The sequence below is a fragment of the Palaemon carinicauda genome, chromosome 41, assembly GCF_036898095.1.
Source record: "Palaemon carinicauda isolate YSFRI2023 chromosome 41, ASM3689809v2, whole genome shotgun sequence".
Lineage (NCBI taxonomy): Eukaryota > Metazoa > Arthropoda > Malacostraca > Decapoda > Palaemonidae > Palaemon > Palaemon carinicauda.
The window spans coordinates 20394314-20408134 of NC_090765.1; the positions used below are offsets into that span (position 1 = coordinate 20394314).

The 13821-nt window shown below is 44.7% G+C and overlaps 1 protein-coding gene across 1 annotated transcript in view; it reads right to left on the reverse strand.

Annotated features, from left to right (window-relative positions):
* Positions 1 to 13821, reverse strand: part of LOC137632284 (DNA ligase 1-like) — a 43505-nt gene that overhangs the window by 588 nt on the left and 29096 nt on the right. The gene's annotated exons all lie outside the window — the stretch shown is intronic.

The window sequence follows — 13821 nt, forward strand, 5'->3', positions numbered from 1 at the left end:
TCATGTTTTGTACAGTACTACACAATATAAAAGTGACTACAAAAATTAACCAAACTGAACAACAGATAAAGTTATTAACATAACAGTATTGGAAACTGTAGTGTCATTACAGCCTTACCACAACTAAGAGTGGTAAATTAAAAGGTCTGTCTTTTTTTTCATATAGTTTATGAATGTTACCTTTCATAGACTTTTAGGAACTTGTGCTCTACGAAACTTCAGTTTTGTTCTCTAATAGGACTATCAAACTCAGCATAGAAATACATTAACACAAAGTAAAAGTTTCCTTGTTAGAAAATATAAAGCTTGTGTATGTTAGACAAAATCACCATGCAAGGTGCAATAACTGTAGCCAATTACAACCTTTGATACTGGTAGTTTTGACTCATATCTGAGTAAACGCTGAATTTGTTTCCTATCCAATTAGATTGAATATGATTTATGAATTTGGGATATATAGCCTGGTGTTAGTGCCAGACAGACCATTCAGCACCCAAGTGCAGCTGGAGGGGAAAACCCTGCAGTTAAACCAAAATTAAAGTTAAGAGTCTGGACAGCAAAATGGAAGAAAGGAAGCAAGAATGTGTAAGTTTCTACTATATTATAGCTTCAGTTTATCAAAACTGTCCTAAGATCCATAGAAGGATATAACGCAAGTGCAACTAGTGGCTGAAGGAATATTGCAAAGACTACTAAGTAATGCCTACAATGCACTGATGGTGTTAATCTCTTCAGAGACTTATCCATTTATGAGGAGCAGCACTGTCATCATTTTCAATAATGAGCTAGGGTAAAAAGAATTATCATCTAGGACTTTCAATCAATGCACCCACAACCAACATATCTCAGTCCGATATCATGAGACTAACTACAACCTGCAAAATATTTCTACAAATAGCACTGATTTGATAACATCACAATCTGATCACCTGAAAATATCATAAACAGTTCCTGATACCAATAAACGAGACATCAGAGAAACAATCAATGCAATAAGATTCAAGTTATTACTTGAAAATGGGTGCAAAACAAATGCAGAAATTATAGTGGAAATTTTCCTCACCTGGCTTTGGAAAAATAATCATACAGAGTATTGTCTTTTAATACTCTTCCAATTATTTAACTCTGTTCCAAAGTATGGCCCAATGTAACCTTGTCGCTCAAAGTTTTAAGATCACAAGTGTTATACGTAAAATTACGTCCGTATAGGGACAATACAAGTCAGTTGTCCTGAACACCTAGCATAGATTTTTACCTGTAGAGATCAATTTAATCAGAGAAAAACACTTTTCCTAAGAGTGATTTGAAAAATTTTTTATTTACCCCATGCAGTATGTTATTGGTTTTTAGAATGCAAGCATAATTTCATTCATAAAAACATTAATAAATAAAAGATTTAATGATTAACTCCTGAGCTGTCATTCAGAAGTCAAAGATTAATATTGAATGCTAACTAATACTGATATGAATCAGAGCTCATGCATTCTGAAAGTTATATACATTATTTACTGTGTTAATGGTAGATCAACTTATCTAAGAGATGATACTGAGGACATTTAAAAAAAATAGAAGTTCCTGTATATAAAACTATGAGGGGGATTCCGATAAATCACTTATGAATTAACATTACAATAAATTAACAGTAATATAAAGAACACCAACTGTTGGCATTATGTACTAAACAATTGTAATAAAGCAGAATCCCTTAGATTTACAGTTGTAGCATTAAGATCATTTAATATAAAAGAAGTTACTGACATGCAGTTCCCAGAATATGGAATAATGAGAGATTCCAAAGAATTATATTTGATTCAGGGATCACGATCAGAGAAGATCATTCAATAAATAGAAGCAAAATAGCATAAAAAAAAAAAACAGTTGGAAGGCCCATAAATCAAAGAGAATGGCACAAAATGATATTTTAATTATAAAATAAATTTTTGAATATACTTACCCGGTGAATATATAGCTGCAACTCTGTTGCTCGACAGACAAACTGTACAGAAAAAACTCGCCAGCGATCGCTATACAGGTTGCGGGTGTGCCCAACAGCGCCATCTGTCGACCAGATACCAAGCTCTATGTAAACAAAGACTCAATTTTCTCCTCGTCCCACTGCGTCTCTATTGGGGAGGAAGGGAGGGTCATTTAATTTATATATTCACCGGGTAAGTATATTCAAAAATTTATTTTATAATTAAAATATCATTTTTAAATGTTTAACTTAGCCGGTGAATATATATAGCTGATTCACACCCAGGATGGTGGGTAGAGACCAGTAATATATGTTTACATTTTATGAGCTAAGTGTTTTTTATTTCATTTTAGAAGTTATCAAAATAACAAAAACAAAATAAATAGGTACCTGGTAAGGAAGTCGACTTGAACGATTACTCTGCCTTATAAGTACGTCTTCCTTACGGAGCCTCGCGATCCTCTTAGGATGCTGATCGACCCCTAGGAGCTGAAGTATCAAGGGTTGCAACCCATACAACAGGACCTCATCAAACCCCTAATCTAGGCGCTCTCAAGAAATGACTTTGACCACCCGCCAAATCAACCAGGATGCGAAAGGCTTCTTAGCCTTCCGGACAACCCATAAAAACAACATTAAAAACATTTCAAGAGAAAGATTAAAAGGATATGGAATTAGGGAATTGTAGTGGTTGAGCCCTCACCCACTACTGCACTCGCTGCTACGAATGGTTCCAGTGTGTAGCAGTCCTCGTAAAGAGACTGGACATCCTTTAGATAAAAAGACGCGAACACTGACTTGCTTCTCCAATAGGTTGCGTCCATTATACTTCGCAGAGATCTATTTTGCTTAAAGGCCACGGAAGTTGCAACAGCTCTAACTTCGTGCGTCTTCACCTTAAGCAAAGCTCGGTCTTCCTCCCTCAGATGTGAATGAGCTTCTCGTATTAACAGTCTGATAAAGTATGATAAAGCATTCTTCGACATAGGCAAAGATGGTTTCTTAACTGAACACCATAAAGCTTCAGATTGGCCTCGTAAAGGTTTAGTACGCTTTAAATAGAACTTAAGAGCTCTCACAGGGCATAAGACTCTTTCTAGTTCATTGCCTACAATCTCCGATAAGCTGGGAATATCGAAAGATTTAGGCCAAGGCCGAGAAGGCAGCTCATTTTTGGCTAGAAAACCAAGTTGTAGCGAACAGGTGGCTTTTTCTGACGAAAATCCGATGTTCTTGCTGAAGGCATGAATCTCAATGACTCTTTTAGCTGAGGCTAAGCATACCAGGAAAAGAGTCTTTAGAGTGAGATCTTTCAGGGAGGCTGATTGTAGCGGCTCAAACCTGTCCGACATGAGGAATCTTAGTACCACGTCTAAATTCCAACCAGGGGTAGCCAAACGACGCTCCTTGGTGGTCTCAAAAGACTTAAGGAGGTCTTGAAGATCTTTATTGTTGGAAAGATCTAAGCCTCTATGCCGGAAGACCGATGCCAACATGCTTCTGTAGCCCTTGATAGTGGGAGCTGAAAGGGATCGTCCTTTTCTCAGGTATAAGAGAAAATCAGCTATTTGAGCTACAGAGGTACTGGTCGAGGATACAGAAACTGACTTGCACCAGTCTCGGAAGACTTCCCACTTCGATTGGTAGACTCTAATGGTGGATGCTCTCCTTGCTCTAGCAATCGCACTGGCTGCCTCCTTCGAAAAGCCTCTAGCTCTCGAGAGTCTTTCGATAGTCTGAAGGCAGTCAGACGAAGAGCGAGGAGGCTTTGGTGTACCTTCTTTACGTGAGGCTGACGTAGAAGATCCACCCTTAGAGGAAGACTTCTGGGAACGTCTACTAGCCATCGAAGTACCTCGGTGAACCATACTCTCGCGGGCCAGAGGGGAGCAACTAGCGTCAACCTTGTCCCTTCGTGAGAGGCGAACTTCTGCAGTACCTTGTTGACAATCTTGAACGGTGGGAATGCGTAGAGATCCAGATGTGACCAATTTAGGAGAAAGGCATCTATATGTATTGCTGCTGGGTCCGGGACTGGGGAGCAATAGATTGGAAGCCTCTTGGTCAGCGAGGTTGCAAAGAGATCTATGGTTGGTTGGCCCCAAGTGGCCCAAAGTCTCTTGCATACATCCTTGTGGAGGGTCCATTCTGTTAGAATTACTTGCCCTTTCCGACTGAGACAATCTGCTATGACATTCAAGTTGCCTTGGATGAATCTCGTTACTAGGGAGATGTCTTGACCTTTTGACCAGATGAGCAGGTCCCTTGCGATCTGGTACAACGTCAGTGAGTGGGTCCCTCCTTGTTTGGAGATGTACGCCAAGGCCGTGGTGTTGTCTGAGTTTACTTCCACCACTTTGCCTCGAAGGAGAGACTTGAAGCTTTTCAAGGCCAGATGTACTGCCAACAGTTCCTTGCAGTTGATATGCATGCTCCTCTGACTCGAGTTCCACAGTCCTGAGCATTCCCGACCATCTAGTGTCGCGCCCCAGCCCACGTCCGATGCGTCCGAGAAGAGAACGTGGTTGGGAGTCTAAACAGCCAGGGGAAGACCCTCTCTTAAGTTGATATTGTCCTTCCACCAAGTCAGACAAGACTTCATCTTTTCGGAAATCGGGATCGAGACCGCTTCTAGCGTCTTGTCCTTTTTCCAGTGAAAAGCTAGATGGTATTGAAGCGGACGGAGGTGTAGTCTTCCTAGTGACACAAATTGTTCCAGGGATGATAGCGTCCCTACCAGACTCATCCACAGCCTGACTGAGCAGCGTTCCTTCTTCAGCATGTTCTGGATGAATAACAGGGCTTGACTTATTCTGGGGGCCGACGGAAAAGCCCAAAAAGCTAGACTGTGAATCTCCATCCCTAAATAAACAATAGTTTGGGATGGGACCAGTTGTGACTTTTCCAAATTGACTAGGAGTCCCAATTCCTTGGTCAGATCTAGAGTCCACTTGAGATCCTTCAGACAGCGACGACTGGAAGAGGCTCTGAGAAGCCAGTCGTCCAAATAAAGGGAGGCTCGGATGTCCGATAAGTGGAGGAATTTGGCTACATTCCTCATCAGCCTCGTAAACACGAGAGGAGCTGTGCTTAGGCCAAAGCACAGGCTCCGAAACTGGTACACCACATTTTCGAAAACGAATCTCAGAAAAGGTTGGGAGTCTGAGTGAATGGGGACGTGGAAGTAGGCGTCCCTTAGGTCTAGGGAGACCATCCAGTCTTCCCTTCTGACCGCTGCTAAGACTGACTTTGTGGTCTCCATGGAGAACTTCGTCTTTGTGACAAAGACATTCAGAGCACTGACGTCTAGCACCGGTCTCCACCCTCCTGTCTTCTTTGAAACCAGGAAGAGGCGGTTGTAGAATCCCGGTGATTGAAGATCCGAGACTTTGACCACCGCTCCCTTCTCTAGCAAAAGACACACTTCCAGTTTCAGGGCTTGTCTCTTTTCTTCCTCTCTGTACCTGGGAGAGAGATCGATGGGAGACGTTGCTAGAGGGGGTTTGCGTACAAAAGGGATTTTGTACCCCTCTCTGAGCAACTTCACAGATTGTGAATCTGCGCCTCTCCTCTCCCAGGCTTGCCAGAAGTTCTTGAATCTGGCTCCCACTGCTGTCTGAAGTTGCGGGCAGTCAGACTCTGCCCTTAGAGGACTTGGATCCTTTCCTCTTCCCTCGCTTTCCTTCGGCACGAGCACCTCCTCTGCTGGAGGCTCTGCCACGAAAGGGCGGAATAAAGCGAGACGCTGGAGTGTCAATCCTCGGTCTAGCAGACAATGTAGGCAAAGGGGGAGCTTTGCGAGCTGAGGACGCAACTAGAGCGTGAGTGTCCTTCTGCACTAACGAAGCAGCAATTTCCTTAATCAAGACTTCTGGAAATAGGCACTTGGAAAGGGGAGCAAAGAGAAGCTCAGATCTCTGGCATGGTGTAACTCCAGCGGACAGGAATGAGCAGAGAGACTCTCGCTTTTTCAGGACTCCGGACGCAAATGAGGCAGCAAGCTCATTGGACCCATCACGGACGGCCTTGTCCATGCAGGACATAATGAGCAAAGAAGTCTCTTTATCTGTCGAAGAGATTTTCCTGCTCAGGGCTCCTAGGCACCAGTCTAAGAAGTTAAAGACTTCAAAAGCCCTAAAGATCCCTTTCATAAGGTGGTCCAGGTCCGATGATGACCAACAAATTTTTGAGCGTCTCATGGCAAGGCGGCGGGGAGAGTCTACAAGACTTGAGAAGTCGCCCTGGGCAGAGGCAGGAACTCCCAAGCCGAGAACTTCTCCCGTGGCATACCAGACGCTCGATCTAGAAGAGAGTTTAGCAGGGGGAAAGGCAAATGCTGTCTTCCCTAAACTCTTCTTGGACTCTAACCAGTCTCCTATCACCCGCAAAGCTCTCTTAGACGAGCGTGCGAGGACGAGTCTAGTAAAGGCAGGTGCGGTCGAAGGCATGCCTAAAACAAACTCTGACGGCGGAGAACGAGGAGCCACAGAAACAAACTGGTCAGGAAACAACTCTTTGAAAATAGCCAAAACTTTTCTAAAGTCCAAAGATGGTTGAGTTGACTTAGGCTCGTCCAGTTCTGATTGTTGATCATCTTGATGTGCAGCAACATCATCATCAGAAAGTTCCTCATCCGAAAACTGATGAGGAAACGGCAACGGAGTGGGTAACGTCTGGTTCGCTGAGTCCGGTCGCACTGGTGCATGCGTGACGGAGCCGGACGCAACGTCATGGAACTGCTGCACAGTCTGTGAACTGTCAACAACCATGGGAGCGCGAGGACGCACAGCGTCTACCCGAGACTGTCTAGACCGACTGGGTTGCGCAGTGGAAACCACACTGGGTTGCGGAGGTTGACGCACCGCGTCAAAACAAGTCACCTCTGATGGTTGTTGAACGTCCAGAACGTCAACAACCACCTCCGTGCGTCGCTTAACGTCAACATGCGGCTGGCAACCCACACTGGATCGCATCGGTGGAGGAACCCCCTCAACTGGTATACGCGAGAAGGTTACCTCAGCGTCAACAGGACGCACAACCGATCGCTTGGAAGGTTGTAGGCTAGGAGGTACGGCAGCAACCTTCTCCGCATGAAAGTCCTGCATCAAAGACGTAAGCTTGGACTGCATGTCTTGCAGCAAAGCCCATTTAGGGTCTACGGGAGCAGGTGCGGCGACAGACGGTGTTAGTGCCTGAAGCGGTACCGCTTTGCCTCTCTTAGGGGGTGAGCAGTCATCAGATGACAGCAACGAGTCCGAACTGACCCAGTGGCTACAACCGGGACATTGGACTTGTCCTGAAGGGACCGATTTACGTTTTAAAGGTCGTGAGACCTTGGTCCAAAGTTTCTTACGAGAAACACCTTCAGACGACGAGGTATAAATGGGCTCTCTCGTCTTACGTAGGTAGGGGCGATCTTGGGGAGATATGCCTGATACCATGGAGGGAACATCTGTTCGCTGATTAAAGCCTCTCGAACCCATGCGTCGTGCGACATTGCTTCTCCCCTGGACTTGGGAGCTTGCAAGAGGTCCCGGACTAGGAGGACGACAGGCATGAACAGACGAACCCTCAAGCGCAACACTGTTCACAACACTATCACTTGGCACTTTAGCACTTCCCACTGCACTTTGGCACTTAAGCTCCTTAACATCCGCCATGAGCTGATTGCGGTCACTTGCAAGGGACTCAACTCTCTCCCCCAGGGCATGGATGGCACGCATCATGTCAGCCATCGATGGTTCCTGAGTGCTAGGAGGGGGGTTAGGAACAACCACTACAGGGGAAGGAATAGGTTGTGGGGCATGAGGAGAGGAAACATCAATAGACCTAGAAGAACTTCTCCTAACTCTATCTCTCTCTAGCCTGCGTGTGTACTTATCAAATTCGATAAAATCGAATTCCGAAAGGCCCACGCACTCCTCACACCGATCTTCCAATTGACAGGTTTTACCCCGACAATTGGAACAAACAGTGTGAGGGTCGATAGAAGCCTTCGGAAGACGCCTAGAACAGTCCCTAGTATTGCATTTTCTAAATTTGGGAACTTGTGAAGGGTCAGCCATTTTGAATTGGTCAAGGGAAAATTCCAAAAAACGATCTAAGTCATCAACAATTAATCCGATACAAAAAAAGAGTTCAAGGATTTATTTGAAGAAAAACCCTGCACAGCGAAAGCTCAAAACCAGAATATAGTACTTCACCAAGATGATGTGAAAAACTCCAGTTTAGCAACAGCGAGTAAAGTACGTCTTGTCGACACGTCGACAGAGAGAAAATTGAGTCTTTGTTTACATAGAGCTTGGTATCTGGTCGACAGATGGCGCTGTTGGGCACACCCGCAACCTGTATAGCGATCGCTGGCGAGTTTTTTCTGTACAGTTTGTCTGTCGAGCAACAGAGTTGCAGCTATATATTCACCGGCTAAGTTAAATATTTAAAAAAGATACTTCAGGCAAGATAATAATTCCAACAGAAAATGTATTAGATAGAGGAGAAAGGAAATTAATCATTGTGTATTTAATCAGATAAAGGGAAAATCTGGTAAAAAATCACTGTTGTTCTTGGTCTAACTTCATACATAATGACCTTAAAGAATAATCATGTTTTTAAAATATTGCAAGTACCGTCACTGTTATATACCAAAATAACAGGAATACAGTACAAGTACCCTAATCTAGTTACCATGTAGAAGGTAAAAAATAGCTACAATTAAATTTTTCATAAGTGTAAAATTTCTAAAGCTCAATGGATAACCCCAGGACATGATATTCCTACTTTCTATTACTGGAAATCACAGTTCTACTAATATGATAAAACTGAACAATCTTCACATTTAGTATCTTTAGAGATGGAACTCACATGATGTCCCAGTCCTAGACCTCCAACTACCAAGCCAATCATCAATGACAAATGTCATCCCTAAATAAAATACTATACTTACATAAGCCACCACCATACTTTCTATTTTAGATTATCAACGATTATCAATGCCATACTATAAACAGTCACCCACCATCATGCACTACTAATGACAATCTACCTTGTCTCTCATCTATATCTGACCTACATCCCTACTTGTCATGTTATGTTTAGTGAAAAAAAACCATACTAGTTTCTTCTACTTAACCCTTGGACTTCAATAAAATGCCATGTTTGCATCCAAATTCCAGTAACATTTAAGCCACAACATATGTCATTACATAGCTCAATAACTACAGTTTGTTAATCTTTCATAACTGTTGATGATCTGTACCAGAAATCTTGCCATGTTTCCCAAAGGAACTAATCCAATAAGTGAAATAAGAGAAGGTACAGTACTACTGTTGTACAAATGTAGGTCTGCAGTTTATGAAATTTGTCAGTGTTAAGGATAAAACATATTCAAGTCATACAAAACAACATTAAGGGAAACAACCTGTAAACTCTTTTTGTATTTTCCTCTCAAATCCATTGATAATTATGTCTACATCTCAACGCTAATCCTTATCTTGTATCCCAAGCTCATTTTACATAAACTGCTCATGTTACATTCAATGTGAAAATTATTTATTTTTTTGTCTCCTTTCTTCACTGGGCTATTTTCCCTGTTGGAGCCCTTGGGCTTATAGCATCTTGCTTTCCCAACTAGAGTTATAACTTAGCTAGTAAAAGATACATGTGAGATGACATAAATACAGTATGCATGACATATATATATGCCAAAGGCCATCAGACAAAATGTTATTTTCATTAGTAAAATAAATTTTTGAATATACTTACCCGATAATCATGTAGCTGTCAACTCTGTTGCCGACAGAAATCTACGGTCGGGATACGCCAGCGATCGCTATACAGGTGGGGGTGAACACCACAGCGCCATCTGTGGTCAGGTACTCCAGTACTTCTTGTCAACACCACCTCAATTTTTTCCTCGGTCCACTGGTTCTCTATGGGGAGGAAGGGTGGGTCAATTAAATCATGATTATCGGGTAAGTATATTCAAAAATTTATTTTACTAATGAAAATAACATTTTTCAATATTAATCTTACCCGATAATCATGTAGCTGATTCACACCCAGGGTGGTGGGTGGAGACCAGCATACATGTTAACAAAGAAGCTAAGTATCCCGTATTTTATTTTATTAGTTATTCAAAAATAACATAAAATAAATAAGTACCTGGTAAGGAAGACGACTTGAACCATTACTCTGCCTTTATTAAGTACGTCTTCCTTACTGAGCGTAGCGGTCCTCTTAGGATGCTGAACGACTCTTAGGTGCTGAAGTATAAAGGGCTGCAACCCATACTAAAGGACCTCATCACAACCTTTAACCTCGGCGCTTCTCAAGAAAGAATTGACCACCCGCCAAATCAACAAGGATGTGGAAGGCTTCTTAGCCGACCGTACAACCCATAAAAAGTATTCAAGAGAAAGGTTAAAAATGTTATGGGATTATGGGAATGTAGTGGCTGAGCCCCCGCCTACTACTGCATTCGTTGCTACGAATGGTCCCAGGGTGTAGCAGTTCTCGTAAAGAGACTGGACATCTTTGAGACAGAATGATGCGAACACTGACTTGCTTCTCCAATAGGTTGCATCCATAACACTCTGCAGAGAACGGTTCTGTTTGAGGGCCACTGAAGTAGCCACAGCTCTCACTTCATGTGTCCTTACCTTCAGCAAAAGCAAGGTCTTCTTCCTTCAGATGAGAATGTGCTTCCCTAATCAGGAGCCTGAATAGGTAAGAAACTGAGTTCTTAGACCTTGGAAGAGAAGGCTTCTTGATAGCACACCATAAGGCTTCTGATTGTCCTCGTAAAGGTTATGACCTTTTTAGATAGTACCTAAGAGCTCTAACTGGGCAAAGTACTCTCTCCAGTTCGTCCCCCACCAAGTTGGACAGGCTTGGGATCTCGAACGACTTAGGCCAAGGACGTGAAGGAAGCTCGTTTTAGCAAAAAACCGAGCTGCAAGGAACATGTAGCCGTTTCAGATGTGAAAACTATGTTCCTGCTGAAGGCGTGGATCTCACTTACTCTTTTAGCTGTTGTCAAGCACACAAGGAAAAGAGTTTTTAATGTGAGGTCCTTAAAAGAGGCTGATTGGAGAGGTTCAAATCTTGATGACATAAGGAACCTTAGGACCACGTCTAGATTCCAGCCTGGAGTGGACAACCGACGTTCCTTTGAGGTCTCAAAAGACCTAAGGAGGTCCTGTAGATCTTTGTTGGTGGAAAGATCCAAGCCTCTGTGGCGGAAAACCGCTGCCAACATACTTCTGTAACCCTTAATCGTAGGAGCTGAAAGGGATCTTACGTTCCTTAGATGTAACAGGAAGTCAGCAATCTGGGTTACAGTGGTACTGGATGAGGAAACTGCATTGGCCTTGTACCAGCTTCGGAAGACTTCCCCTTTAGACTGATAGACTCTGAGAGTGGATGTCCTCCTTGCTCTGGCAATCGCTCTGGCTGCCTCCTTCGAAAAGCCCCTAGCTCTTGAGAGTCTTTCGAAAGTCTGAAGGCAGTCAGACGAAGAGCGTGGAAGTTTGGATGTACCTTCTTTACGTGAGGTAGACGTAGAAGGTCCACTCCTAGAGGAAGAGTCCTGGGAATGTCGACCAGCCATTGCAGTACCTCTATGAACCATTCTCTCGCGGGCCAGAGCGGAGCCAACCAACGTCAGCCGTGTCCCTTTGCGAGAGGCGAACTTCTGAAGTACCCTGTTGACAATCTTGAACGGCGGGAATGCATACAGGTCGAGATGGGACCCATCCAGCAGAAAAGCATCCACGTGAACTGCTGCTGGGTCTGGAATCGGAGAACAATACAACGGGAGCCTCTAGGTTATCGAGGTAGCGAACAGATCTATGGTTGGCTGACCCCACAGGGCCCAAAGTCTGCTGCAAACATTCTTGTGAAGGGTCCACTCTGTGGGGATGACCTGACCCTTCCGGCTAAGGCGATCTGCCATGACATTCATATCGCCCTGAATGAACCTCGTTACCAGCGTGAGCTTTCGATCTTTTAACCAGATGAGGAGGTCCCTTGCGATCTAGAACAACTTCCACGAATGAGTCCCTCCCTGCTTGGAGATGTAAGCCAAGGCTGTGGTGTTGTCAGAGTCCACCTCCACCACCTTGTTAAGCTGGAGGGACTTGAAGTTTATCAAGGCCAGATGAACCGCCAACAGCTCCTTGCAATAGATGTGAAGTGTCCTTAGCTCCTGATTCCATGTTCCCGAGCATTCCTGTCCGTCCAAAGTCGCACCCCAGCCCGTGTCTGAAGCGTCAGAGAAGAGACGGCGGTCGGGTTTCTGAACAGCCAAAGGTAGACTTCCTTGAGAAGAAATCTGTTCTTTCACCACGTGAGAGTAGACCTCCTCTCTTCGGAAACAGGAACTGAGATCGTCTCTAGCGTCATGTCCTTTATCCAGTGAGCCGCTAGATGATACTGAAGGGGGCGGAGGTGGCGTCTCCCTAACACGATGAACAGGGCCAGCGATGAAAGTGTCCCTGTTAGACTCATCCACTACCTGACTGAGCATCGGTTCCTTCTCAGCATGCTCTGGATGCAATCTAGGGCTTAATAGATCCTTGGGGCCGACGGAAAAGCCCGAAAAGCTCGACTCTGAAGATCCATACCCAGGTAGACAATGGTCTGGGATGGGACGAGCTGGGACTCCTCAAAATTGACCAGGAGGCCCAGTTCCTTGGTCAGATCCATAGTCCATCTGAGAATCTCCAGACAGCGACGACTTGTGGGAGCTCTTAAAAGCTAGTCGTCTGACGGAGCCGGACACAAGATCATGGTACTGCTGCACAGTCTGTGAACTGTCAACCATGGGGAAGCGAGGAAGTACCGCGACAACCCGAAGCTGTCTAGACTGTCTGGGTCGTACAGACAACTCCTTATCGGGTTGCTGAGGTTGCCGCACTGCGTCACAACAAGTCACTTCTGCTGGTTGTTGAACGTCTTCCCAGTGACACACTGACTCCGTAAACAAAAAATCCTCTAACAAGGACTAAGCTTGGACTGCATGTCTTGCAACGAAGCTCAAGGTCTATGGGAGCAGGTGTGGTAACAGACGGGGTTAGCGACTGAAGTGGAACCATTACCCTCCCTGGAAGCATGTTATGCTTAAATAAAAGTCCATAGGAGGCTAAGCAGCTAAAGGCTCCTCTCCAAATGACAGAGTCCTCAAGGGAATATCAGAAGGAGGGAGAATAGTACTTTCTCATCTACAGGAACCATATCCGAGAAAAGCTAAGTTCTCTCAGTGAGGGTTTCACTGGTGCAAAAGCAGCAGACTAGAAGGCAACGTTATGAAACTGCTTGACAGTCTAGTGAGTTGGCAACAACCAAAGATGTGTGACTGAGGAGCATGCGGTAAGGTATGCAGAGCATGCTGTATGTAGAGCATGCTGTAAGGTAAGCAGAGCATGTTGCATGGCGTGCGGCTTATGCTGCATGGGATGAGGCTCATGCTGCATGGGAAGAGGCTCATGCTGCATGGTATGAGGCTCATGCTGCATGGGATGAGGCTCATGCTGCAAGGGATGAGGCTCATGCCGCATGCGTTGAGGAGGATGCCGCATAGTATGAGGCTCCTGCCTCATGAGTTGAGGCGGTTGCCGCATAGCATGAGGCTCCTGCCTCATGGTTTGAGGAGGATGCCGCATAGCATGAGGCTCCTCATAGCATGAGACTCCTGCCTCATGGGTTGAGGAGGATGCCGCATAGTATGAGGCTCCTGCCTCATGGGTTGAGGAGGATGCCGCATAGCATGAGGCTCCTGCCTCATGGTTTGAGGAGGATGCCGCATAGCATGAGGCTCCTGTGAGGTTCCTGCCTCAAGAGTTGCGTCT